Below are 26,013 nucleotides of genomic sequence, written 5' to 3'. Positions count from 1 at the left end.
AAGTTGTGGTGGGCAGAGCGAGGCTTCGTGAAACACTGAAACAGTTGAATCATTTGTGCCGTATGTTTCGAGGCTTCGAAACATCAATCCGAAACCGCCTCCACAGTGACACCTAGCTGTCGTTTGCATGTCTTTACAATGTAAATGTAAGAGGCTGTTTACACTTGGCATTAACATGTGTTTTCGTCGATCGGATCACAAGTGGACGACGTTAATGCCAGGTGTAAACGGTGTTCAAAACGTTTTGAGCTCGTCCACTTTCGACCACTTTCAACCACATTCAGAGGTAGTCGAAACCACTTTCGATCGGATCGCTTTGGAGTTGCGGAACGCACATGTGGTTGAATGCGTTCGAACAGCCACACGCGACCGCCTTCTCTCCACCCATTTATCTAATCTGAGGTATTAAACACAAGTTTTACGTCTTTTTTGACTTCTGGCGTGAACATTCGGTGAACAGCGCTATTTTTAGCCTTTCGTTGATAAAACTAAGCGGCTCTCCGTAGTTTCGTTTTGAAAGCGTGTGAAAGTTGCGCGATCCTATCTCATCAATTGCGCTGAAAATTCAAAGAAAGCTCTTACATACTCATGTAAAAAAAACTCTGTGCAGCATGTTTACTTGCTAAACAAGCAGTGCACTCCGACATAATATTAGTTTGCGTCCATATAAACTCATCATTACTCCCGCTCGGTTTGAATGACAGCAGAGAGACTCGCCCACCGTCTCACAGACCACCCCCTCATAGTATTCAGCACAGAAGCGGTCGAAAGTTACGGAGCCCTTCTGATGACATGGTAAAACTTTTTTTTTAAATCGTGGCCACGAATTAGCAGTTCGTTCCCACGAATTGTTAGATCGTGCGCACGTTTTGGTGGTTCGTTCCCTCGTTTGGGCTGGATCGTGCGCACGATTTAGTAGTTCGTTCCCTCGTTTAAGCTAAATCGTGCGCACAATTTAGTAATTCGTTCCCTCGATTAAGTTAAATCGTGCCCACATTTTATTAACTCGTTCCCTCGATTAAGTTAAATCGTGCCCACGTTTTTTGAATAAGTGCCCAGAATTTCATTTAAACCATCGGAATAGTGACGCTTATCGCAGCTCAATGCATTAATACATTGCTATTAAGTATAAAATTCATACACCTTGGGCTCGTGTATATGTGCAGTTTTATTCCTTCCCAGAGTTTCATAAAAAATATTGGGACATAACGTGAGCTAACGCATTGATACAGTGCTATATAAGAATCAAATTCATACATCTTGGGTCTTGAACCGTTTTGTTCATTCCTGCCCGGAATAATAAAAAATAAACCATCGGCGCATTAACATGACGCTTAACGCATAAATACAGTATGTAAAGATCAAGATTGATCTATATACCTTATTAATGAGCCATATTTCATATACAGTTTTATTGATTCCTGTGCAGAATAGAAGAAAACTTAACACAACCGACATTAACATGACGCTTAATGCAAAATCACTTTATTAATAAGTCACATACTCCGTTTTATTTATTCCTGCACAGAATTAAAAAACATACATACAGTGCTATAAGGATCAAATTCATACACCTTGGGTCTTATACAGTTTTGTTAATTCGTGCCCAGTGGGCCATTAAAAAGTAGGGACATTAATGTGACGCCTAACGCATTAATACAGTCAGGGGCGGAGTGGGACCAAAAATCTATCGGGAAATTCCGTATACCACCGTCCCTCCGTGGTAAAAAAAAAAAAAAAGGTCTTGTAAACTAGGGTATACAAATCGCAATCAATCTGCAAAAAAAAAAAAAACATTTTCATAATAATAATAAAATCATTAAATCATGGATAATTTTCCTAAATGAGTAACTATACAAAATTATACCGGTTCGAAAGACGGAGTTGCGCACCTGTCAATCAGCTATTACATAACAGAGCCAGGCCAGAGAAGAACGTGTTCATGAATAATGTGTGCATCTTTGAATAACTTTAAATATAATTTTTGTCATATAAAGTTTTGATAGATAATAACGTTTTTTCCACTGTTATTGCTCATTTACCTCAGAGTTTATTTCAGTTATTTTGCTGTTTTTCCGGTAATAATAATACAATTTACATGCCAATCCTGCTTCCTTGTCTTTTTATTAATTTCATTATGTTGTTATTTGAAGTTATGTGGATATTTATTGCCATATAAGACGTTCATTGCTGTTATGTACTCTCGACTAATATTTAAATCATATGCGGAATAATGTGTGCATCTTTGAATAACTGCAATAATACAGTTCCTTTGAAAATAATTTTTTGTCAAAGTTTTGAGAAATAATAATGTTGTGAGGATATTGCCATATTGCAGTTGAATACTCTCGTTTATAATATGAAAATAGAAAATATATAATGTGATACTGCAAAGTTACCCTTCTTATTTGTATTTATTATTTAGCCATATGGAGACAAACCTTTGCAAATGTGCTGATTTGATCCATTCATGTACTGACCACAAGCTAGAGATTTTAAACATCCTTAATCCACACTTTCTATCAAATAGTCTATCTGCTTGATGGATCAATCCGACCGCATATGTACTGCAATAAACAAGCATTGACAGGGGCGGACTTACCATTAGGCAAAGGTCGGCAGTTGCCTTGGGCCCCGCCTTACCAAGGGGCCCCAAAATGCAGGGGTGTACTTGGTGAGCTGCCACTTTTTGCCCCTGCTTATCATCAAGATTTCCAGAAAACTATCATAATTTTGTTTAATTAAGAATTCTATTTAAACATCTTTTGTGTTTTTCAGTATATTCCCATAAACGGTTTGAACGTTATTATTACATCTGCACGAATGCGCCCCCCATTATAGTTTAAAGTGGATCATTCCATGCACTACCAGATATGCGCGCGTAGCTCAAATCAACAAAGCGAGCAGAGCTGCAGGCAGCAGCGAGTGAGTTTGATACATTAAAAGAGCGAAGCTGCAAGGAAATAAACTAAGAGTGAAACATAGCTACACCAATGGAGCAGAAAAGATGATTCACACAAAAATGTTGCAAAAGTCTCAGCTTTTCTCCACACAAACACTGCCACGGTCTATGCTGCTCTCAGCAACCTCTTTTCCGTCAGACACAGCTCTCTCGGCCACGGACACTGATAGTGTGCCGGTGAGTATGCTCTGCAAATAATACAGGATCTACAGTTTATATAATATTACCATGTAATCTCAGGTACAGTAGCCTTTAGGTAAGCTTTAGTCCGCCGAAATGTCTGCCCAGCACCACTAAAGATTGTAATTCATCTCCAATCTGCACACGAATTCGTGGTCGCTTTAGTCTCATTTAAATCTCATATGAAAACGGTAGCATGCTTCGGCTTTGCCCTGTATATCACTAGCGAACATCAAAGTACAAGATGTGTACATAGATGACATCTGTATAGTTCAATAATATAAAAACTGTTTACATAATGTAATGCAGAGGCAATACATGACGCTTTACCATCCATATAGAAAGTCAAATTTCACCCCTTGTTTATCTTATGTCGAGTTCTTAACACCTATGATTGCATTATTTTAAAACCATATTATGTTTCTTGTCATCATATTATGTTCATTTGAATACAAAGTATTTTAATTTAAAATATATTGTGGATGTAATGTGGCATTAAATGAAAATGTATTAAAGAAATTAAGTACACAAAGTAAAATAAAAAGTACATAATTGTTATACACGTCTTTTTACCATGTAGTACTGCGGTTAGTATAAAATCCAATCATATTATCAAACAGTATTAATCTCAACGTCATTGGGGGCTGAAACTTATGTAACCTAGAGGAAAAAAGAGATAGCGATGAGAAAGAGAGAAAAATACAGTAAAGTTTGCATAAAGGGTGCATAGTTAGGGCCCCGACACATGGTTCGCCTTGAGCCCCCAAATCACTAAATCCGCCCCTGAGCATTGAGCGGCGCGGCTTTTTACATCAAAGGCCGACAGACTATGCCATTTGGGGAGGAGCCGTTCAATGATCCCCATATATTTTTAAAAATCCCTATGGTTGGACCTGCCGAACAGGTTGAGCACTTTTATGTTAAGCAAAGAGGCTGCACAGTTTGACCAGCGATGCTGATGCATGCTAATGCATTAAATGCAGTAAAAGATCAAAATCAGTATTGATAAGACATATTCTGTTTTATTTATTCCTGCCCATATATTGTCCCAACATGTTGGGACATTACCGTGACGCAGGAATTAATTAAACTAAATAATTCAGGGGCTTAAATATCACTAAAATAAAATAACTTAATAAAATCTCTTTATGTCACTTGGGTGATTTTTTAGTTGGACAAACCAAAATAAATGACAAAATTAATTACTGCGTCACGTTAATGTCCCAATATGTTTTTTAATTCTGTGCAGGAATATGTGACTTATTAATAAAGTGATTTTAAACTTAAAAGCACTGTATTTAATGCATTAGCATGCATTAAGCGTCATGTTAATGTCCTAACCCAGATAGCACACGTACGTCGCGGAGATGTCTGCGCGATGTCTTGTTTTTCGTCTGGAAGACGTATTATATAGGGCGTTTGCTCATCTGGAAGGCGTCGCCGAGACGTCCGACCCAGCTGTTTGCAAGACACCCAGCAGATCTTGCTCTTCACAAGATGTATGTTATTTAGAACGATGGCGAGCCGCCGTTTCCCAGATCTTTACAAGATGTTAGAACGGCAAGCCGCTCTTTCCCAGATCTTTAGAAGAGCTTTAAAAGATGCGGAGCCGCTCTTTCCCAGATCTTTAGAAGAGCTTTAAAAGATGCGGAGCCGCTCTTTCCCAGATCTTTAGAAGAGCTTAAAGATGCCGAGCCGCTCTTTCCCAGATCTTTAGAAGAGCTTAGAAAGACGAGCCGCTCTTTCCCAGATGTTTGTAAGATTACAAGATACCTCATTAACAAATTGAATTGCCCTAAACTGCAGCAAATTATTTCTACACACATCTACACATGCATGCTGTGTCATCGATATTAAGTAATTAAAACAGCATTTTCAATTGATCTTAAAACAGGCAGTTGTTGATTTTATAAAACACATTTATTCAAATTAAACAATGAAAACTTTCATTCATTTATCTTTAAAGGTGCATTTTACATGACAGTATGCGAAAACAACAACATATAAACATGAGATATTTAAAATAATCAAAACCTTTCCGCGTCTGCTTTATTAAGCTCCATTCTAAAATAAAACATTACAAAAAACTTACCAGGAAATAATCGTGAAAGGCTGCTCTTTCTTTATAGCTTTAATTAGGATCTAGAAGATAAAATTACCCGAAAGTGTTGTCATTGTTAAATAAATTACGGATGTGCGTCTTTGCGTCAAGTTCATGATTCTACATAACAACATCCGCTTGACCTCGCAACGCCAAGAAGAAGAAAGGCGTGGAACACATGCTTAAGGTATGTAGTAATAATGCATTTAAATAATTAACTGTTTTGTGTGGGATCATTTAAATAATACCTCGAAATTGGGTTGATAAGTTATTCATGCTTTAATATTGATATTTCGCCCACCTGACAGACGTTAATTTATTTTGATCGTTCATGTAACTGAGTCTTGTGTAAGATTCTAGAAAGATATAGTGGCTTACTTGATTAAAACGATCAGTATTATGGTTGATATTTGATATATTGCACTTGTTAAAAATTGTTTTTGCCCCCATTTTTCATTTCATGAGCTGAACTTTCATGAGCTGAAATATTTTCTATGTCCCCAAAAGACCTATTTCTCTCAAATGTTATTCAGAAATCAGTCTAAAAATCTGTGTTATTGTTGCGTTTATAATTGTGGTTAGTGTGTGTGTAAGGCTCTGCCTATGAAAACACATCTAAAGTCTTTTTTGTGATGTACTGTTTTCTACATAAAATCATCCTAAACACTGAAAAGAACATTTTGTAAAAATATCTTATCTTTAATATTGGCTGAGTAAGATTCTTTGTATAAACCCTCAGTCTGTTAATTTGTCTTCAGCCTGTTAAGATCTTCAGCAGATGTTTGAGAAAAAGTCATCATCCTCTTCGTCACTCTTCATCCGTATTTGGGGTAACAAGCACCTGCATGGACCGCTGAAGTCAGGTGGTTAGTCTTTATTTGCATTCATCCTAGTACCGTCAAGACTGCCTTTTTGCAGCTGCAATAGCAAAGATAAATGAATTAGGAGTGTAGCTTTTAAAATGCTTTTACTATTAAATGCATTATTTTGATTTATTTAAACTTAAGAATCAAATAGGTGTGTAGTTTAGGTAAAATTCTTATAACTGCATTTGTCTGTTTTACAACAGATGTAACCAAGTATAAATTTACTGTTTTTTTTTTATGTTGGATGGATCATCAGACCTGCACCTTCCTTGAACATGTTCAAGGTTCAAGTTTATTGTAAGCCCAGAGGGCAATTTTTTATGCAACATGAAAATTTGTAAGCATCACACACACCATCATACTAAAAACAATCCATAAACAATACACACAACAATCTCACAGGTTTAAAAATCTTACTGCAGTAGGAATAAAAGAAAATCCATACCGGTTACTCTTAATTTTTGGCATACTATAGCGTAACCCAGACGGAAGCATTTTGAACTCGCGGATGAGTTTGATCTTGAAGAATAGTTTTAGCTTTCTGTAAAACGAACCGCTCAAAACTGTCTGATAACCCAGTCTGCTTAAAACCAATAATCTTGATTGTTGGTATAATGTTGGTAAGGTAACACTTCATGCGAGTTAATGATGATGCTTTTTTTATAAGAACTTTTTATAAATAAATATTATTGTTTTTTAAGGTATCTTACTCTGTATTTGTTCACGGTGGTCACCCCAGGGTCTCAGGACTCAAATTGAGTGCTCTATGGATTAAACAGAAAATGCAGTATAAACAAGTGTTATGTTGTCTTGAACATGTTGGTAAGGTAACACTTCATGCGAGTTAATGATGATGCTTTTTCATGAGAACTTTTTATAAATAAATATTTTTATTGTATTTTTTTAGGTAACTTACTCTGAATTTGTTCACGGTGGTCACCCCAGGGTCTCAGGAATCAAAACGAGTGCTCTATGGATTGAACATAAAATGTAGTATAAACAAGTGTTATGTTTTTAAATGCCACTAATAATGTGTTTCTGTTTTCTTTCTCATTATGCTAACAAACACTCTTTTATCCCTCATGTTAGGTGGATCAACACTCCAACCATCTGCATTAGGTACTGAATAAAGGATGCCCTCTGTAGCTGGGAATGTTAGATCAGGTAATTTGCATTTGATATATTTTTAAAGACACACACACTAATGCTGCTTGTACACCGCCAGCGACTAGCAACACAATCTTGTTCATTCCAATGAAAGCTTTGCCCCATTTAGCAACATGAGCAACTGTGACCATCGACAACAGGAAGTGGGCATGTCCAGCTATGCCACAACGTTGAGGTAAGTTCAACTTGATGAAGGAATTTTGGGAGCATCAGCAACTACCAATGAGAGTGAAGCAGTGAAGTTCATGTCATCCGTCTTTTGTCATTTACTGAAAGGATTGTTACTCATTTGTTTATAGTTTTAACTAGGACAACGCCTAATAAAAGAAATGCCTGACACACAGTGACAAGGTTGTTGGCGGTGTGAATGCAGCATAAGGCCTTAACTGTCTGTTGCAAATATTTTTAGCACCCAAAATAAATAGGGGTGCTGCTTTTAAAGGAAAACACCACAGTTTTTCAATATTTTACTATGTTCTTACCTCAACTTAGGTAAATTAATACATCCCTATATTTCATCAATGCATGCACTTAATATTTGTACAGCACGTCGTGAATGTGTTAGCATTTAGCCTAGCCCCATTCATTCCTCGGCGCGCAGTAACATCATCACTACTGACTACTCCCCCTCTTTTGAGTTTGAGCGAGAGGTGGAGTAATCAGGAGTGATGATGTTACTGCGCGCCGAGGTTGAAGTGCTGCAAACTTAAGAAATCGCCATGTTTTATTTTGTGCCACCATACTTACTCGTGTAACTACTTATGTAACAGTCTTTAAATAGGGAAAACATGAAAGGGTTGGGTGGCTTCTAAATTCATCCCTGTTTGGATCTTAAGGAATGAATGGGGCTAGGCTAAATGCTAACACATTCACAATGCACTGTACAAAGATTAAGTGCACACATTGAAAAAAGATAGGGATGTATTAATTCGTCTAAGGTAAAAACATTTTGGAAAGCGGTGGTGTTTTCCATTTAAAGGGATAGTTCACCCAAAAATGAAAATAATGTAATTAATGACACACCCTCATGTTGTTCCAAACTTGTAAGACCTCCGTTCATCTTCGGAACACAGTTTAAGATGTTTTAGATTTAGTCTTGAGAGCTTTCTGACCCTCCAAAAAATGTATGTGCTGTATACTGTATCATTTCCAGAAAGTTAATTAAAACATCATCAAAGTAGTCCATGTGACATCATAAATACATTTTGGTCCAAAAATAACGATTTATTCAGCATTGTCTTCTCTTCCGGGTCTGTTGCGAATGCGCGTGCACAGTGGCACTGCTGACGTACGACGCTGCTGACGTGTAATCCTCAGACATGTTTGCGAAGATTGTTTTGTTTACAGCGTCTCCCTCAGACTGTAAACAAACAAAAAAGCTTGGGTGCACCAGATAACACGCCAGCAGCGTCGTACAGCAGCAGTGTCATGCACACGGTTCACAACAGATCCGGAAGAGAAGACAATGCCGAATAAAGTCGTAATTTTTGGACCTAAATGTATTTTTGCTGCTTCAACAAATTCTAACTGACCCACTGATGTCACAAGAACTACTTTGATGATGTTTTTATTACCTTTCTGGACATGAACAGTATACCGTACATACATTTTTAATGGAGGGTCAGCAAGCTCTCGGACTACATCTAAAATATCTAAATGGTTACTAAAATTGAGGTCAGATTTTTGAAAACGTGGTCATCAAAAGTTCTCGGTACAGAAAATCTGTTTTGTATGGATCAGAGTTAGACATGGTCATGTAATATATAACAATGTAATAGCAAGTGTTATGTTGTTTTTGAAAATGCTCAGAAAATGAAAAAAGCTATTTGTTTATCCACTATGCTATCAAATGCTCTTTTACCTTGCATGTTAGGCGGATCAACATTCCATCCATCTGCATTAGGATCTACCTAAGAGACACTCACTGGAGCTCTAAATGGGAAGCAGGTAAGTTGCACAACCCATCAAGCCTTTGTGGGGAACAAGGTTTCTTGCAGCATTCTTAGACTAGCAATTTTTGTGTGAGAACTTAAACATGATAGAAATTGTTAAACTGCAAATGTGGTCAACCATGAAGCCATCTGAGTCTATATTGTCTGAGAGAAATTCTTACTCAAGAATCTGCATATTGCTATAGATATGCAGAGTACTTATCTCAAAACAGTCGTAAAATATTAATGTTTTTGTTTTGTAGGTCACTTACTTTGCATTCGTCCTTGGTGGTCACCCCAGGGTCTCTAGAGTGAAAATTACTCAATCTATGGATTAAACAGAAAATTTAGTTGTATGAAGTGGTATGTTGTCTTTAAATGCCATTAAAAATGTGTTTCTGTTTTCTGTCTCATATTAAGAAATACTCTTTAACCTGCCCACTGGAGCTGGGAATGGTTAGCTGCATTTTTTACATTTACAAATAAACAAACAGAGTTAGATAAGTCCATACATACCATTCTCATCTCCGTGTGTGCTGTAACTCTGTCTGACGCAGCCCCCACTAGCTTAGCTTAGAACAAAAGACTGGTAGTGAATTTATAAAAATCACAACACATAAATAGGAAAATGTCCGTGTTACTTTGTCACTTATTGGAAGCAGTATGCTAGCTGGAGCCATTCACTTCCAGTCTTTGTGCTAAGCTAAGCTAGCGGGGGCTGCATCAGACAGAGTTACAGCACGCACAGGGATGAGAAAGGTATGTATGGACTTATCTAACTCTGGGGGATACGGTGAATAAGCTAAATCCCAAAATGTGGGCGTGTTCCTTTAAGGATTTAGGGGTATTTTTAAGTTAAATGAAGCTGTTTTACTTTTTAAACTATCTCTTTTATAAGGACTTACTGAATTTCTTTTTGCAGCAATTTGGGACATTCTTCCAGTTGTCGGCAACTTAGTGAAAAAGGCTGGAAACTAAAATGCAGGTACTGTTTCATTCTTTTGGTTTTTTACAGCTATGAAAAATAATGTGTTATTAATTGTACTGTCTATTATTTAATTATTTTATACAGTTTAACTGATTCTGCTTACCTGACTCATGCCGAATTCTGGCCTGGTGTTTGGCTGTGCGGTCTTCGGCTCTTGCATCTCCATCATCCTGACCCTCTTTAGCAGCCTGTCCATGTATTTATTTGGAGGCCACCATGAGCACCCATCTGCATAATATGACTTTGTTACTCAGATGTCCATGCGCTCCTACAAATTCTAAATTTTTTGTAAAGCTGCAACAAGTTGAAATCCTATAATTATTAACGTTTGATTTTGAACTATGTAATTCAAATACATGAATAAGTAACAAAAGCAGAAATCTATTAAGACATTACCTTTTTGTTGCTTGTTTACTGATCTATCAATCCTTTTGCATTTTCATAATTAATCATCATAACTTGGTATACAGTGGATGTGTGGCTGTAGATAACTTTCTGAAGTCAATTTAAAAAGATAAAAGTTAATAAATGCTGAATTGGTCAAATATACATTGTTGTATTTTCACCATTTTGATGTTTAGGCATTTCATAACTTGAGGGTTAATTCACGTATACTGATGTTTCAAATCAAATATTAATTTATTAATGACAGCTAATCATTTTATAAAGATTTTTATTACAATATTTATTTATATAATATCAATTTAATACATTTAAATACGTACATTTGTTACACCTACATCACTGAGCGCAAGGGAGTGCAGCCAACAAATACGTTCAGGTGTGTTTGACTTAACACCGAGATGCGCAGACAGCACGTGGTATGACATCAAAGTACCGCGAGAGTTTGGGAAAGCCCCGGAAAAGGTTTGAACTCGCGGTACTTGATGTCACGGTCGGTTTGCGTGTAGATCAGCATGAAGTCGAACACATCTGAAAGATGTGTGGGCTGCCAGCACTCAACGTGCGATAATTCAGTAGAGTGTAACCTCAATCGGTTTTTGCAGCTTCTGGGTGTCGTGTCGAACGATCGCAGAACGATTTTTTGTTCTTTTCCAACTCGATTTTTAACTCCCCAAACTAGTAGGGTGTACCACCGCGGTCAAGCCAGCCGCTGTTTGAAAATACACGGTCAAGCCAGCCGCGGTTCAAATTAAGCGTGTGCGCCTATTACTAAACATACGGTAATTTCAAGAACAGCAGAGAGAACGCGCTTTCAGAGCGCTTGGTTTCCACTCGCTCGCTTTCTCTCTCTCTCTCTCTCTCTCTCTCTCTCTCTCTCTCTCTCTCTCTCTCGCTCTCTCTCTCTCTCTTTTCTCTCTTTCATTCATTCATTCTTTCTTTCTTTCTCTTTTTTTCTCTCTTTCTCTGTCTCTCTCTCTCTCTCTCTCTCTCTCTCTCTCTCTCTCTCTCAAAAATCATAATTATGCATACCTCATTATTAACCATTTCACTGCACCATTTTGGACATATATACCATCACTCCACTTTAGAGGCCTATAAACACTTCATTTCAAAAGAGTAGAAAAACATTATGATCTGTTTTTGAAGGGGACGTCCCATACTGTATGCATACCTCATATTTAACCATTTCACTGCGCCATTTTGGAAATATATACCATCACTCCACTTTCGAGGCCTCCAAAGACTTCATTTCAAAAGAGTAGAAAAAAATTATGATCTGTTTTTGAAGGGGACGTCCCATACTGTATGCATACCTCATATTTAACCATTTCACTGCTCCATTTTGGAAATATATACCATCACTCCACTTTAGAGGCCCCTAAAGACTTCATTTCAAAAGAGTAGAAAAACATTATGATCTGTTTTTGAAGGGGACGTCCCATACTGAATGCATACCTCATATTTAACCATTTCACTGCACCATTTTGGAAATATATACCATCACTCCACTTTAGAGGCCTATAAAGACTTCATTTCAAAAGAGTAGAAAAAAATTATGATCTGTTTTTGAAGGGGACGTCCCATACTGTATGCATACCTCATATTTAACCATTTCACTGCGCCATTTTGGAAATATATACCATCACTCCACTTTAGAGGCCTCCAAAGACTTCATTTCAAAAGAGTAGAAAAAAATTATGATCTGTTTTTGAAGGGGACGTCCCATACGGTATGCATACCTCATATTTAACCATTTCACTGCACCATTTTGGAAATATATACCATCACTGCACTTTAGAGGCCCCTAAAGACTTCATTTCAAAAGAGTAGAAAAACATTATGATCTGTTTTTGAAGGGGACGTCCCATACTGAATGCATACCTCATATTTAACCATTTCACTGCGCCATTTTGGAAATATATACCATCACTCCACTTTAGAGGCCTCCAAAGACTTCATTTCAAAAGAGTAGAAAAAAATTATGATCTGTTTTTATAGGGGACATCCCATACTGTATGCATACCTCATATTTAACCATTTCACTGCACCATTTTGGACATATATACCATCACTCCACTTTAGAGGCCTATAAACACTTCATTTCAAAAGAGTAGAACAATTTTTTGATCTGTTTTTGAAGGGGACGTCCCATACTGTATGCATACCTCATATTTAACAATTTCACTGCTCAATTTTGGAAATATATACCATCACTCCACTTTAGAGGCCTCTAAAGACTTCATTTCAAAAGAGTAGAAAAACATTATGATCTGTTTTTGAAGGGGACGTCCCATACTGTATGCATACCTCATATTTAACCATTTCACTGCACCATTTTGGAAATATATACCATCACTCCACTTTAGAGGCCTCTAAAGACTTCATTTCAAAAGAGTAGAAAAAAATTATGATCTGTTTTTGAAGGGGACGTCCCATACTGTATGCATACCTCATATTTAAAAATTTGACTGCAACATTTTGGAAATATATAACATCACTACACATTAGAGGCCCCTAAAGACAACATATCAAAACAGTAGAAAAAAATTATGATCTGTTTTTGAAGGGGACGTCCCATACTGTATGCATACCTCATATTTAACCATTTGACTGCACCATTTTGGAAATATACACCATCACTCCACTTTAGAGGCCTCTAAAGACTTCATTTCAAAAGAGTAGAAAAAAATTATGATCTGTTTTTGAAGGGGACGTCCCATACTGTATGCATACCTCATATTTAACCATTTGACTGCACCATTTGGACATATATACCATCACTCAACTTTAGAGGCCTATAAACACTTCATTTCAAAAGAGTAGAAAAAAATTATGATCTGTTTTTATAGGGGACATCCCATACTGTATGCATACCTCATATTTAACCATTTGACTGCACCATTTTGAACATATATACCATCACTCCACTTTAGAGGCCTATAAACACTTCATTTCAAAAGAGTAGAAAAAATTTTTTATCTGTTTTTGAAGGGGACGTCCCATACTGTATGCATACCTCATATTTAACAATTTCACTGCTCAATTTTGGAAATATATACCATCACTCCACTTTAGAGGCCCCTAAAGACTTCATTTCAAATGAGTAGAAAAACATTATGATCTGTTTTTGAAGGGGACGTCCCATAATGTATGCATACCTCATATTTAACCATTTCACTGCGCCATTTTGGAAATATATACCATCACTCCACTTTAGAGGCCTATAAAGACTTCATTTCAAAAGAGTAGAAAAAAAGTCTGATCTGTTTTTATAGGGGACATACCATACTGTATGCATACCTCATATTTAACCATTTGACTGCACCATTTTGGAAATATATACCATCACTCCACTTTAGAGGCCCCTAAAGACTTCATTTCAAAAGAGTAGAAAAAAATTATGATCTGTTTTTGAAGGGGACGTCCCATACTGTATGCATACCTCATATTTAACCATTTCACTGCACCATTTTGGACATATAATAATAAAGTAGAATCATTTTTTTCTACTCTTTTGAAATGAAGTCTTTAGGGGCCTCTAAAGTGGAGTGATGGTATATATTTCCAAAATGGTGCAGTCAAATGGTAAATATGAGGTATGCATACAGTATGGGACGTCCCCTTCAAAAACAGATCATAATTTTTTTCTACTCTTTTGAAATGAAGTCTTTATAGGCCTCTAAAGTGGAGTGATGGTATATATTTCCAAAATGGTGCAGTGAAATGGTTAAATATGAGGTATGCATACAGTATGGGACGTCCCCTTCAAAAACAGATCATAATATTTTTCTACTCTTTTGAAATGAAGTCTTTAGGGGCCTCTAAAGTGGAGTGATGGTATATATTTCCAAAATGGTGCAGTGAAATGGGTAAATATGAGGTATGCACACAGTATGGGACGTCCCCTTCAAAAACAGATCATAATTTTTTTCTACTCTTTTGAAATGAAGTCTTTAAGGGCCTCTAAAGTGGAGTGATGGTATATATTTCCAAAATGGTGCAGTGAAATGGTTAAATAAGAGGTATGCATACAGTATGGGACGTCCCCTTCAAAAACAGATCATAATGTTTTTCTACTCTTTTGAAATGAAGTCTTTAGAGGCCTCTAAAGTGGAGTGATGGTATTTATTTCCAAAATGGCGCAGTGAAATGGTTAAATATGAGGTATGCATACAGTATGGGATTTCCCCTATAAAAACAGATCATAATTTTTTTCTACTCTTTTGAAATGAAGTCTTTAAGGGCCTCTAAAGTGGAGTGATGGTATATATTTCCAAAATGGTGCAGTGAAATGGTTAAATAAGAGGTATGCATACAGTATGGGACGTCCCCTTCAAAAACAGATCATAATGTTTTTCTACTCTTTTGAAATGAAGTCTTTAGAGGCCTCTAAAGTGGAGTGATGGTATTTATTTCCAAAATGGCGCAGTGAAATGGTTAAATATGAGGTATGCATACAGTATGGGATTTCCCCTATAAAAACAGATCATAATTTTTTTTCTACTCTTTTGAAATGAAGTCTTTAAGGGCCTCTAAAGTGGAGTGATGGTATATATTTCCAAAATTGTGCAGTGAAATGGTTAAATATGAGGTATGCATACAGTATGTAATGTCCCCTATAAAAACAGATCATAATTTTTTTCTACTCTTTTGAAATGAAGTGTTTATAGGCCTCTAAAGTGGAGTGATGGTATATATTTCCAAAATGGTGCAGTCAAATGGTTAAATATGAGGTATGCATACAGTATGGGATGTCCCCTATAAAAACAGATCATAATTTTTTTCTACTCTTTTGAAATGAAGTCTTTATAGGCCTCTAAAGTTGAGTGATGGTATATATGTCCAAAATGGTGCAGTCAAATATGAGGTATGCATACAGTATGGGACGTCGCCTTCAAAAACAGATCATAATTTTTTTCTACTCTTTTGAAATGAAGTCTTTAGAGGCCTCTAAAGTGGAGTGATGGTATACATGTCCAAAATGGTGCAGTGAAATGGTTAAATATGAGGCATGCATACAGTATGTGACGTCCCCTATAAAAACAGATCATAATTTTTTTCTACTCTTTTGAAATGAAGTGTTTATAGGCCTCTAAAGTGGAGTGATGGTATCTATGTCCAGGATGGTGCAGTGAAATGGTTAAATATGAGGTATGCATACAGTATGGGACGTCCCCTATAAAAACAGATCATAATGTTTTTCTACTCTTTTGAAATGAAGTCTTTATAGGCCTCTAAAGTGGAGTGATGGTATATATTTCCAAAATATCGCAGTGAAATGGTTAAATATGAGGTATGCATACAGTATGGGACGTCCCCTTCAAAAACAGATCATAATGTTTTTCTACTCTTTTGAAATGAAGTCTTTAGAGGCCTCTAAAGTGGAGTGATGGTATATATTTCCAAAATGGAGAAGTGAAATGGTTAAATATGAGGTATGCATACAGTATGGGACGTCCCCTTCAAAAAGAGATCATAATATTTTTCTACTCTTTTGAAATGAAGTCTTTAGGGGCCTCTAAAGTGGAGTGATGGTATATATTTCCAAAATCGTGCAGTCAAATGGTTAAATATGAGGTATGCATACAGTATGTGACGTCCCCTATAAAAACAGATCATAATTTTTTTCTACTCTTTTGAAATGAAGTGTTTATAGGCCTCTAAAGTGGAGTGATGGTATATATGTCCAAAATGGCGCAGTCAAATGGTTAAATATGAGGTATGCATACAGTATGGGACGTCCCCTATAAAAACAGATCATAATGTTTTTCTACTCTTTTGAAATGAAGTCTTTATAGGCCTCTAAAGTGGAGTGATGGTATATATTTCCAAAATATCGCAGTGAAATGGTTAAATATGAGGTATGCATACAGTATGGGACGTCCCCTATAAAAACAGATCATAATGTTTTTCCACTCTTCTGAAATGAAGTCTCCAGGGGCCTCCAAAGTGGAGCGATGGCACACACTTCCAAAATGGTGCAGCGAAATGGCCAAACACGAGGCATGCACACAGCACGGGACGTCCCCCTCAAAAACAGATCACAATTTTTTCTACTCTTTTGAAATGAAGTCTTTGGAGGCCTCTAAAGTGGAGTGATGGTATATATTTCCAAAATGGTGCAGTGAAATGGTTAAATATGAGGTATGCATACAGTATGGGACGTCCCCTTCAAAAACAGATCATAATATTTTTCTACTCTTTTGAAATGAAGTCTTTGGAGGCCTCTAAAGTGGAGTGATGGTATATATTTCCAAAATGGTGCAGTGAAATGGGTAAATATGAGGTATGCACACAGTATGGGACGTCCCCTTCAAAAAAAGATCATAATTTTTTCTACTCTTTTGAAATGAAGTCTTTATAGGCCTCTAAAGTGGAGTGATGGTATATATTTCCAAAATGGTGCAGTGAAATGGTTAAATATGAGGTATGCATACAGTATGGGACGTCCCCTTTAAAAACAGATCATAGTTTTTTTCTGCTCTTTTGAAGTGAAGTCTTTGGGGGCCTCTGGAGTGGAGTGATGGTGTGTATTTCCAAGATGGTGCAGTCAAGTGGTTGAATGTGAGGTGTGCATACAGTGTGGGACGTCCCCTTCAGGAACGGATCATGGTGTTTTTCTACTCTTTTGAAATGAAGTCTTTAGAGGCCTCTAAAGTGGAGGGATGGTATATATTTCCAAAATGGCGCAGTGAAACGGGCAAACACGAGGCATGCACACAGCATGGGACGTCCCCCACAAAAACAGATCACAATTCTCTTCTACTCTCCCGAAATGAAGTGTCCACAGGCCTCCAAAGTGGAGCGATGGTATATATTTCCAAAATCGTGCAGTCAAATGGTTAAATATGAGGTATGCATACAGTATGGGACGTCCCCGTCAAAGACAGATCGTGATTTTTTTCTACTCTTTTGAAATGAAGTGTTTATAGGCCTCTAAAGTGGAGTGATGGTATATATTTCCAAAATGGTGCAGTGAAATGGTTAAATATGAGGTATGCATACAGTATGGGATGTCCCCTATAAAAACAGATCATAATGTTTTTCTACTCTTTTGAAATGAAGTCTTTATAGGCCTCTAAAGTGGAGTGATGGTATATATGTCCAAAATGGCGCAGTGAAATGGTTAAATATGAGGTGTGCATACAGTGTGGGACGTCCCCTTCAAAAACAGATCATAATTTTTTTCTACTCTTTTGAAATGAAGTGTTTATGGGCCTCTGGGGTGGAGTGATGGTATATATTTCCAAAATGGTGCAGTGAAATGGTTAAATATGAGGTATGCATACAGTATGGGACGTCCCCTTCAAAAACAGATCATAATTTTTTTCTACTCTTTTGAAATGAAGTGTTTATACGCCTCTAAAGTGGAGTGATGGTATATATTTCCAAAATGGTGCAGTCAAATGGACAAACATGAGGCATGCATACAGCACGGGACGTCCCCCACAAAAACAGATCATAATTTTTTTCTACTCTTTTGAAATGAAGTGTTTATAGGCCTCTAAAGTGGAGTGATGGTATATATGTCCAAAATGGTGCAGTCAAGTTGTTGAATATGAGGTATTCATACAGTATGGGATGTCCCCTATAAAAACAGATCATATTTTTTTATACTTTATTTAAACTTAGTGTTTATAAGCCAGAAGGAGAGAAAAAAAGAAAGAGAGAGAGAGAGAGAGAGAGAGAGAGAGAGGATTAACCAACTTTTATTCCTCTTCATTTATGTATCATACATAATCACAATAAAAAATAATAATAAAATAATTAGATATTCAATATCAACTGACCCTCTAATAACACACATAAAATATCTTTAAAACACCATATATCATAAAACAGCATTTGATTATTCACAAGTTTATAGTAAGCAAATTCAATTTTGATTTTTGAGAGAGAGAGAGAGAGAGAGAGAGAGAGAGAGAGACAGAGAAAGAGAGAAAAAAAGAAAGAATGAATGAATGAAAGAGAGAAAAAAAAAGAGAGAGAGAGAGAGCGAGAGAAAGAGAGAGAGAGAGAGCGAGAGAGAGAGAGAGAGAGAGAGAGAGAGAGGAAACCAAGCGCTCTGAAAGCGCGTTCTCTCTGCTGTTCTTGAAATTACCGTATGTTTAGTAATAGGCGCACATGCTTAATTTGAAGCGCGGCTGGCTTGACCGTGTATTTTCAAACAGCGGCTGGCTTGACCGCGGTGATGTACCAACGGGTGAAGCAACAGTGCTGACGGCAGAGTTTCAGTGTCAATGTAAGTTAACCATTTTAACAGAAAATATGTTGTTATGCATGCATGTAAGTTAGTCGATCTACAGAATGATCGTCGTATATTTATGTTCTATACGCGATTAAAAGCTTATTAACGTTTATCAATGCACTGCTATTCAGGCCGCTGCAAAGTCCCGAAGCCCCGTTGTAACGTTAACTTTACATGTTACGCACTGGTGGGGATAAACCAGCCAGTTTAATAGAGTTATTAAATGTCTCAAACCTTTCCCGCCCTTTAACGTTACGTTAAAATGGCCCTTATACGGATAACGTTACCGTCAGTCAGACCTTTCCTAGAACCCACTCAAAACCGTTAACGTTGTTCTATTGGAGTGGTTCGATAATTGTATTTATTAATTGTTTCAGTTATATTAGTTATATCTGTTCTTTAATTCGTATTTCTAACAATTAAAACCCAGGAATGACAAGCTATACTTACCAATATTTTGACGATCAAACTGACAGAAAAACTAACTTAAAGCCGACTATTAAACCAAAAACATACTATTACAAAGTGAAGAGGAACGTAATGTGTACAAAATTTATTATTTACAGGTTATTAATGATGTTATTTGCGACAAAAAGGTTTAGGGTAATCGAGCAAATAACGGTCTTCTGGTAAATATTGTGGTCACGTGATGGCCTCGCGACATATAAGTCGTTTCCGGTCGTTTCTCAAACGCACAGCTGCGTCCTTTTAAAATTATTTTTAATATTTTTTTAAATAATAAGAAATACAAGGGGGTACATTATACATATATAAAGTAAAAATAAATAAGGCTCCGTCCTTTTTTTTTTTTTTATAAATAAGGCTCCGTCCTAGGAGGCTGCATGTCTCGGTTGCCACGTAATCAAGCATCGTCGAAGGACATCTCAATCTGCTTGTTTTCTCTTTTGTTGTTTTAATTTAATTACAAAATGTTTAACTGTCCATGTTGTAAAGACAGTTGATACATGACTTTTATTCACTGTACTACATTATTGGATTTTTTTTGGTGATGCATTGCTAATTTTTAACTTCTCTTTAAAGTTTTCATGCCATGATCACTGGGGCGGAAACCATTATGACGTTGCCTTGGACATCAAACTAAACCATCTCATTCTGGCTTTTTTCTAACATCGAAATCTCAGAAGGACAGGACTAAGATGGACGCAGCCTCCACAGGATGCAACTTTGCATTTGAGGAACACTCATAGAACGGTCAACTTACCCCATACTCTAACCTGAATGCAGGGATCATAAAACTTTATCTTTTACCTTAATTGTTAGATGGGTGTTGATACCAAACTTTTTTTTCTCGTCTACCCAGGAGAAAGTCATGGGCTCTGCTGCTGAGGTTGTCATAAAGCATGCTTTTTTCCATTTGTTGCATTGGGCAATATTATCAAAAGGTTCTGAAAGAAATAAGATAATTTTCAAAGCATTAACATGAATATGAAAGCATTAAGTCATTAATGACCATCTTTTATTATTGTTTATTTACAGCGTCTTTTATTCTGCTTACCTGACTCATGCAGAATTCTGGCTTGATGTTTGGTCCACCTGTTAGCTGGCTTTGGTGCTTGGTAGTCTTCTCAAACCTCTGAATCAAGGCCACCATGAGAGGCCTTCTGAAGACCATCATTACGGTTCAGATCCAGTTGTCTTTACTATGAGGTAAATCTTTTTTAACTGCAGCATTGAGCGTTATGTGCGCTGTTTATGCGCACTGAACGCCTTGCATTTTTGCCCTCTACTGAAACATGGATTTTTGAAGGAGCGCTAAGAGTGGAAAAACACCCGACGTCATTTGTGTCTTTCCATTGTCCAATTGAATATGGGGAGAGGCGGGCCTTCATTTGTAGGGACCAATGTTTACAGTTATTTGAAACAACCGTACTTCAGTCACTTACTTTCTCCTATGTATTTATGCACCTCTCACCTTCGATCAAAATCAATGAGGGGTCAATAGATCTAGTTCAATCAACACCCTCACCATGCTCTCCCAGCTTTAGGTGCTTAGACCTGTTTTTCTAATCGAAACAATACAAGGACAGATGTTTGGCCGTTATTGCCTTCATGGCATGAAAGATTAAAATCTGCATTTAAACCCAAAGAGGATATGATCTTTAAATAAAATTGCCTGTCATATTATTGATTACAACCATAATACTGAACAACTTTAAAGAGTAACTAAACCCTAAACCAACTTTTTTAAGTTAATGATCTGTAAAAATGATGCTTTATTAGTGCTGTTCATTGATTTTAGTAAGTTTTTTGACATTTGGATATAAAGTGTTTCAATACTGCAATATATGGTGTAAAAACGTCTGAGTGCTGCCCTCTTCAGGTTGAACGGTGGCTACTGCAGTTGAATTTTCCTATTGGATGTTGGGTCCAAAAAATGACTCGTGACGTAAGCAGGTTCAAGCTCACCACGCCCTTGTTACGATCTCACCACACACTTGGTACGAGCTTAGTTCGTCCCCTCTCTCTCCGTTGGGATCTGCCCACTTTTCTTGCATTTTTCAAATATTGCCAGTGGGTGGAGTCAGGCTCTGACCGGGGGTTTAGTTACGCTTTAAAGGTCCCGTTTTTCCTGTGTTTTTGAAGCTTTGATTGTGTTTACAGTGCGCAATATAACATGAGTACATGTTTCACATGCGGTATTTTTCACACAATCTACTTATCTATATAGTGCTTTCACTGTCCTAAAAACGGCTAATGTCTTCTTTGTCCTATGAAGTCCCTCCTTCAGAAATACGTAATGAGTTCTGATTGTGTAGTTTGTTTAGTGTGTTGTGATTTGACAGCAGCTTAGCTTAGCCAGGACGGAGTTTAGTCAAACACACTTGCTTTGACGTCATTCAACCGGGAAGTAGAGGGCTGTAGTCCAAACCGGCCGTTCGCTGTATTGAAAGGGGAATTCTGTTAAAGAATATACATCGCCGGCTCGCAGTGAACTTTGAGCTTTATCATTTACAGGTATTATTTATGCTATTACAGCAACATTACACACTAACTAAAGTTTGAAATATGGGATCAGGAAAAACGTGACCGTTAATGTTTAAGTATTGAGAAAGGAATGAATTCTTACTGTGGTGGAGATATTGAAAACTCTTACAAAGAGAGTAATTTTGGGTGTTTTATTTAAAGACCATGTCCCCTTTTAGCCTGACTACGTCAGACTTCGTACATCCGCTCAAGCAAAGTAGCAGAGAATGGTATTACTAGGCTGGTCCCCTTTGGGTTTAAATGAAGATTTTGATCTTTCATGTTTTTAATATTTTGGTTTTTCTTTGGGTGCAATTTATATAAATGAAATACTTTGCCTGATGTGATGATGGTCTCATTGTGTTCTTTTGTTACAGATAGAACTGAACTGGAGTCTATGAACTAATGCTGTGTTCGAGACAACTTGGATGTTGGATATTATTGACCTCAAACCCGTAAGAAGTCTGGAACAGCAAACAAAGTTGAGTATCCGACCTCTCAACACCGACCTCAACGAGATGCATCATTTGACATTGCAGACAAGGTGGTGGCTAGCCTTTCACAGCCTTACATGAACCGCAAACAAACTTTAAACTATTTTTACAGCACATAATATTTATGAACATGAATGTTAAATTATCCAGTAACCGTTTTCTGCCATAATTGGCACAAGAGCACAAACTTCTCCTGGCGTCTCATTATGTGGTAAACACGCAAATGTGATATGTGATTGACTGGAATGCATTGAGGTCGGAGGTAGGATATTTAATGACATAACATCAGAAATCCGAGTTGTCTGTAACACTGCACAATATTTCACAGAATTGTCACCACCTGATTATCCTCCCATGTTTTTAACACAACCATTGATTGGTCACAAAAAAAGAAATCTATATTTAATGTTAAAAAACACTTACTGTGTTAGATAACTCTGCTCTTGGAAGTCAGCTTAAGTGAACAAATGGTAATGTTAATGAAAAGTTCATTTTTGTCACAGTTGCAAACTAACAACCACACAAAATATGAAGAATAGCCAGAACTGTGGTAATAAGCTAGCCCTAAAATGTTGTGAGAATCTTGATGTATTGGACACAGGTGTGTAGTATCTGTTATTTATACCACGGGTCTGTTGAATGCTGTATTCTGATTGGCTGAGAAATGTTCCGTGGGTATGCATTAATTTCTGATAACCACACACCTAACTTGTCAAATGTCTTAAAAATAGGCACCAGAGCAATGTTTGTGGTAACCGTGGTATTGGAGGAGTGATTGACTCCGGTCCTTTGAATTATTTGGAAATAAAGCACACCCGCAGTGTAACGGCACTCCGCTTCGCATCGTGCCGCATTGCACCTTGGGTGTGCATTATTTTCTTATAATTCAATGGCCCGTCGTCAGTTATTCCTTACATATTGACGGTTGACAGGTTTGTTTGCATTTAATTGCATTATTATTAATTTGGGGTTGATAGTCCAATGTCGATTTTTTTTCTTTTTCTTTTTAGATCATTTCTCTTTTTAATGCAGAACTTAAGGATGAACCACCCTGATCTACTAAGATGCACAGATTCAACTCTGGCCCAGCATCATCCCCACACCTCATCTGCCATCAGTTTAATTTAATGTCTGTCAATTGCAAATGCTATTTATTTCAGTTATATTACAACTTAATGTTAATTGTGTAAAGCTGGGGTTTCCAAACTTTTCATTTCAAAACCTATTAGACAAGTGTAATCTATTCTAGACCCACTAAAATATTTTTAAATATAAATTTTTTTAATGGGGTAAAACACATTTGTTCTCTTTCAGTGGAGTCATTTTATTTTCATAATATTTCAATGTAAAGCAGTGGTTCTTAACGTTATTCCTTGAAGCCCATTGCTCTGCACATTTTGTATGACTCTTATCTGACAGACTCAGTTCAGTTCATTGAGATCTCTTCTAATGAGCTGATGATTTTGTTTATTTGCAAAACCAAATATTTTATGGTATATTCTTTCAAAACCATTGTCATTGTTAATTATTAATTTGGCCAAACTGTTGTTGGATCATTAAGGTGTGCAACACACCTTAACCTACAGTGTGACCGACAAGTGGGTCCTCCTGACCCACAGTTTAAAATCCCCTGGTGTACTGAATGTTGTATTGTAATTAAAGTTGCATCTAAGTCTTGTGTAACAGTCTCCATTATTTAAATTGTGATTATATTCACAGTGTCACATGCTACTTTCAGCACTTACTACATCACAGTGTTTTTAATGCTTTAATTTTTAGGTTAATTATAAATTCATTCATTTTTAAAGAATTCCTTCTTTATGTAGAGCATGCAAAGTCTAAAATGTAAAGTGTCATGATATGCTCTGGGTCTTGTGCAGTGATTAAATGAGCAGGTGGTAAATGTCATAGCTTTGCAGTATATTGGGTAGGCTCTTGATGTAAAGAACATTCAGCACATAAGTTTCATAAATTTAATTTGGTAAACAAACTTGTCAGAACAATTCATGCTGTGATGCTGGATAATACCTGGTCAAATGAATACATGTATAATGTGTTTCGACATTGTATAAGGTTTCTTCATCTACAGACATCTGTTAGAGAACGGTGCAGAGACTGCTGTCCATTATTGGTTACAGTATATTTGTTAAAATGTTGCCAGTAAGATTATTTCCGTGTACAAGGTACTTTCTTTGAGTACCTTTATGTGTTTTATTCTGCACTTAAAACATAAACGCAATTTAAATGCAGGAGTCCCCTCGTCCTTACTGCCAAATATGCAAGTGAAACTGGACTAAACGCATACAGTATACATACGGGTATGATGTTTCTGTATTACACGTGATACGAGGTAGGGTATATAAAAATAATATTTTATGAATGCTAAATAAATGCCAAACTCTTAAAAAACTGGCGAATTATATGCAGCTGAGTTTTTTTTTAATCTTTTGTTTGTGTTCAATACAATTAAACAAGAAATAAGTGTAAACAATGAAACGAGTTGAGCATTGAGGTCAACTGATTCGTCTGCGTTTGCTCGGATTCAAGATCTCCAGAAGATGCATGCAGCTCGTAAAAATTTCGAATGTTTCAAGACATCGCCAAGACGTCTTGCAGAGATATTGCAGACGTCTTACTTTTCAATGTTCGCAGCCGATCTACAGAAGATGAAGCGATATTAAGCAGACGTCTCCGCGACGTACGTGTGCTATCTGGGAAAGGTTGTGTTAAGGTTTTTTTTATTCTGCACAGGAATTAATAAAACTGTATATGAAGTATGGCTCATTAATAAGGTATATAGATTAATCTTGATCTTTAAATAGCACTGTATTTGTGCGTTAAGGGTCATGTTGATTTCCCGATTATTGTTTTTTTTTTTTTTTATTCCGGGCAGGAATGAATGGGGCGGTTTGGGACCCAGGATGTATGAATTTGATCCTTGTATGGCACTGTATCGGTGCGTTGGCTCACGTTGTGTCCCAATGTGTTTTGTGAGGTTCTGTGAGGGAGTTAATGAACTGTATGTGTACAGAAGCCATAGGGTGTATGAATTTTGTACTTAATAGCAATGTATTAATGCATTGAGCTGCAATAAGCGTCACTATTCCGATGATTTTAATGAAATTCTTGGCAGGAATTTATAAAACTGCATTAAGTATGCGTCATTAATAATGGCTAGAGTGAATTTGATCTTGTTAGCGTTGTGTTAATGTCCAGATGGTTTAAATGAAATTCTGGGCACTAGTTTATGGAACGTGGCCACGATTTGGCTTGGTCGAGGGAACGAGTTGGTGGAACGTGGGCACGATTTGGCTTGGACGAGGGAACGAATTACTAAAAGGTGCCCACGATTTAGCTTAAACGAGGGAACGAATTACTAAATAGTGCGCACGATTTAGCTTAAACGAGGGAACGAATTGCTAATTCGTGCGCACGATTTAGCTTAAACGAGGGAACGAATTACTAAAACGTGCGCACGATTTAATAATTCGTGGGAACGAATTGCTAATTCGTGACCACGATTTAAAAAAAAAGTTTTACCATGTCGGTATCAGACCGGCTCCGTAGAAAGTGGACAAAAGAGACGGATTTAAATACCAGGTGTAAACGTAATGTGTCTCTCTCGTCCACTTGTGATCCGATCGATGAAAACACATCTTAATACGAAGTGTAAACAGCCTCTAATT

The 26,013-nt window shown here is 37.0% G+C and overlaps 3 long non-coding RNA genes across 8 annotated transcripts; 2 read left to right on the top strand and 1 right to left on the bottom strand.

Moving 5' to 3' along the window:
• Nucleotides 1-5,807: 5,807 nt before the first annotated feature.
• Nucleotides 5,808-20,254, bottom strand: LOC141350243 (uncharacterized). 4 transcript variants are annotated; one of them, XR_012358268.1, is made up of 8 exons: nucleotides 20,118-20,254; nucleotides 10,592-10,690; nucleotides 10,113-10,423; nucleotides 9,480-9,534; nucleotides 9,138-9,206; nucleotides 7,026-7,079; nucleotides 6,820-6,873; nucleotides 5,808-6,161 (listed from the first exon to the last, which is right to left on the bottom strand). It is a non-coding gene; the product is annotated as an uncharacterized lncRNA (long non-coding RNA). The 4 variants fall into 4 exon arrangements; XR_012358270.1 differs by lacking the exons at nucleotides 5,808-6,161; nucleotides 6,820-6,873; nucleotides 7,026-7,079 and having other exon boundaries at nucleotides 8,513-9,206; nucleotides 10,113-10,489; XR_012358269.1 differs by lacking the exons at nucleotides 5,808-6,161; nucleotides 6,820-6,873; nucleotides 7,026-7,079 and having other exon boundaries at nucleotides 8,514-9,206; nucleotides 10,113-10,463.
• LOC129435166 (uncharacterized) lies at nucleotides 6,713-10,744 on the top strand. 2 transcript variants are annotated; one of them, XR_012358272.1, is made up of 7 exons: nucleotides 6,713-6,931; nucleotides 7,017-7,099; nucleotides 7,199-7,273; nucleotides 9,150-9,223; nucleotides 9,471-9,570; nucleotides 10,130-10,192; nucleotides 10,280-10,744. It is a non-coding gene; the product is annotated as an uncharacterized lncRNA (long non-coding RNA). The 2 variants fall into 2 exon arrangements; XR_012358271.1 differs by having other exon boundaries at nucleotides 6,791-6,931; nucleotides 7,017-7,273.
• LOC141350242 (uncharacterized) lies at nucleotides 18,790-24,615 on the top strand. 2 transcript variants are annotated; one of them, XR_012358266.1, is made up of 4 exons: nucleotides 18,790-18,842; nucleotides 19,890-20,516; nucleotides 22,211-22,314; nucleotides 23,338-24,615. It is a non-coding gene; the product is annotated as an uncharacterized lncRNA (long non-coding RNA). The 2 variants fall into 2 exon arrangements; XR_012358265.1 differs by having other exon boundaries at nucleotides 22,211-24,612.
• The last annotated feature ends 1,398 nt before the right edge of the window (nucleotides 24,616-26,013 follow it).

This window comes from Misgurnus anguillicaudatus, chromosome 17 (assembly GCF_027580225.2).
Source record: "Misgurnus anguillicaudatus chromosome 17, ASM2758022v2, whole genome shotgun sequence".
NCBI lineage: Eukaryota > Metazoa > Chordata > Actinopteri > Cypriniformes > Cobitidae > Misgurnus > Misgurnus anguillicaudatus.
This window is presented reverse-complemented; position numbering and strand designations above follow the sequence as displayed.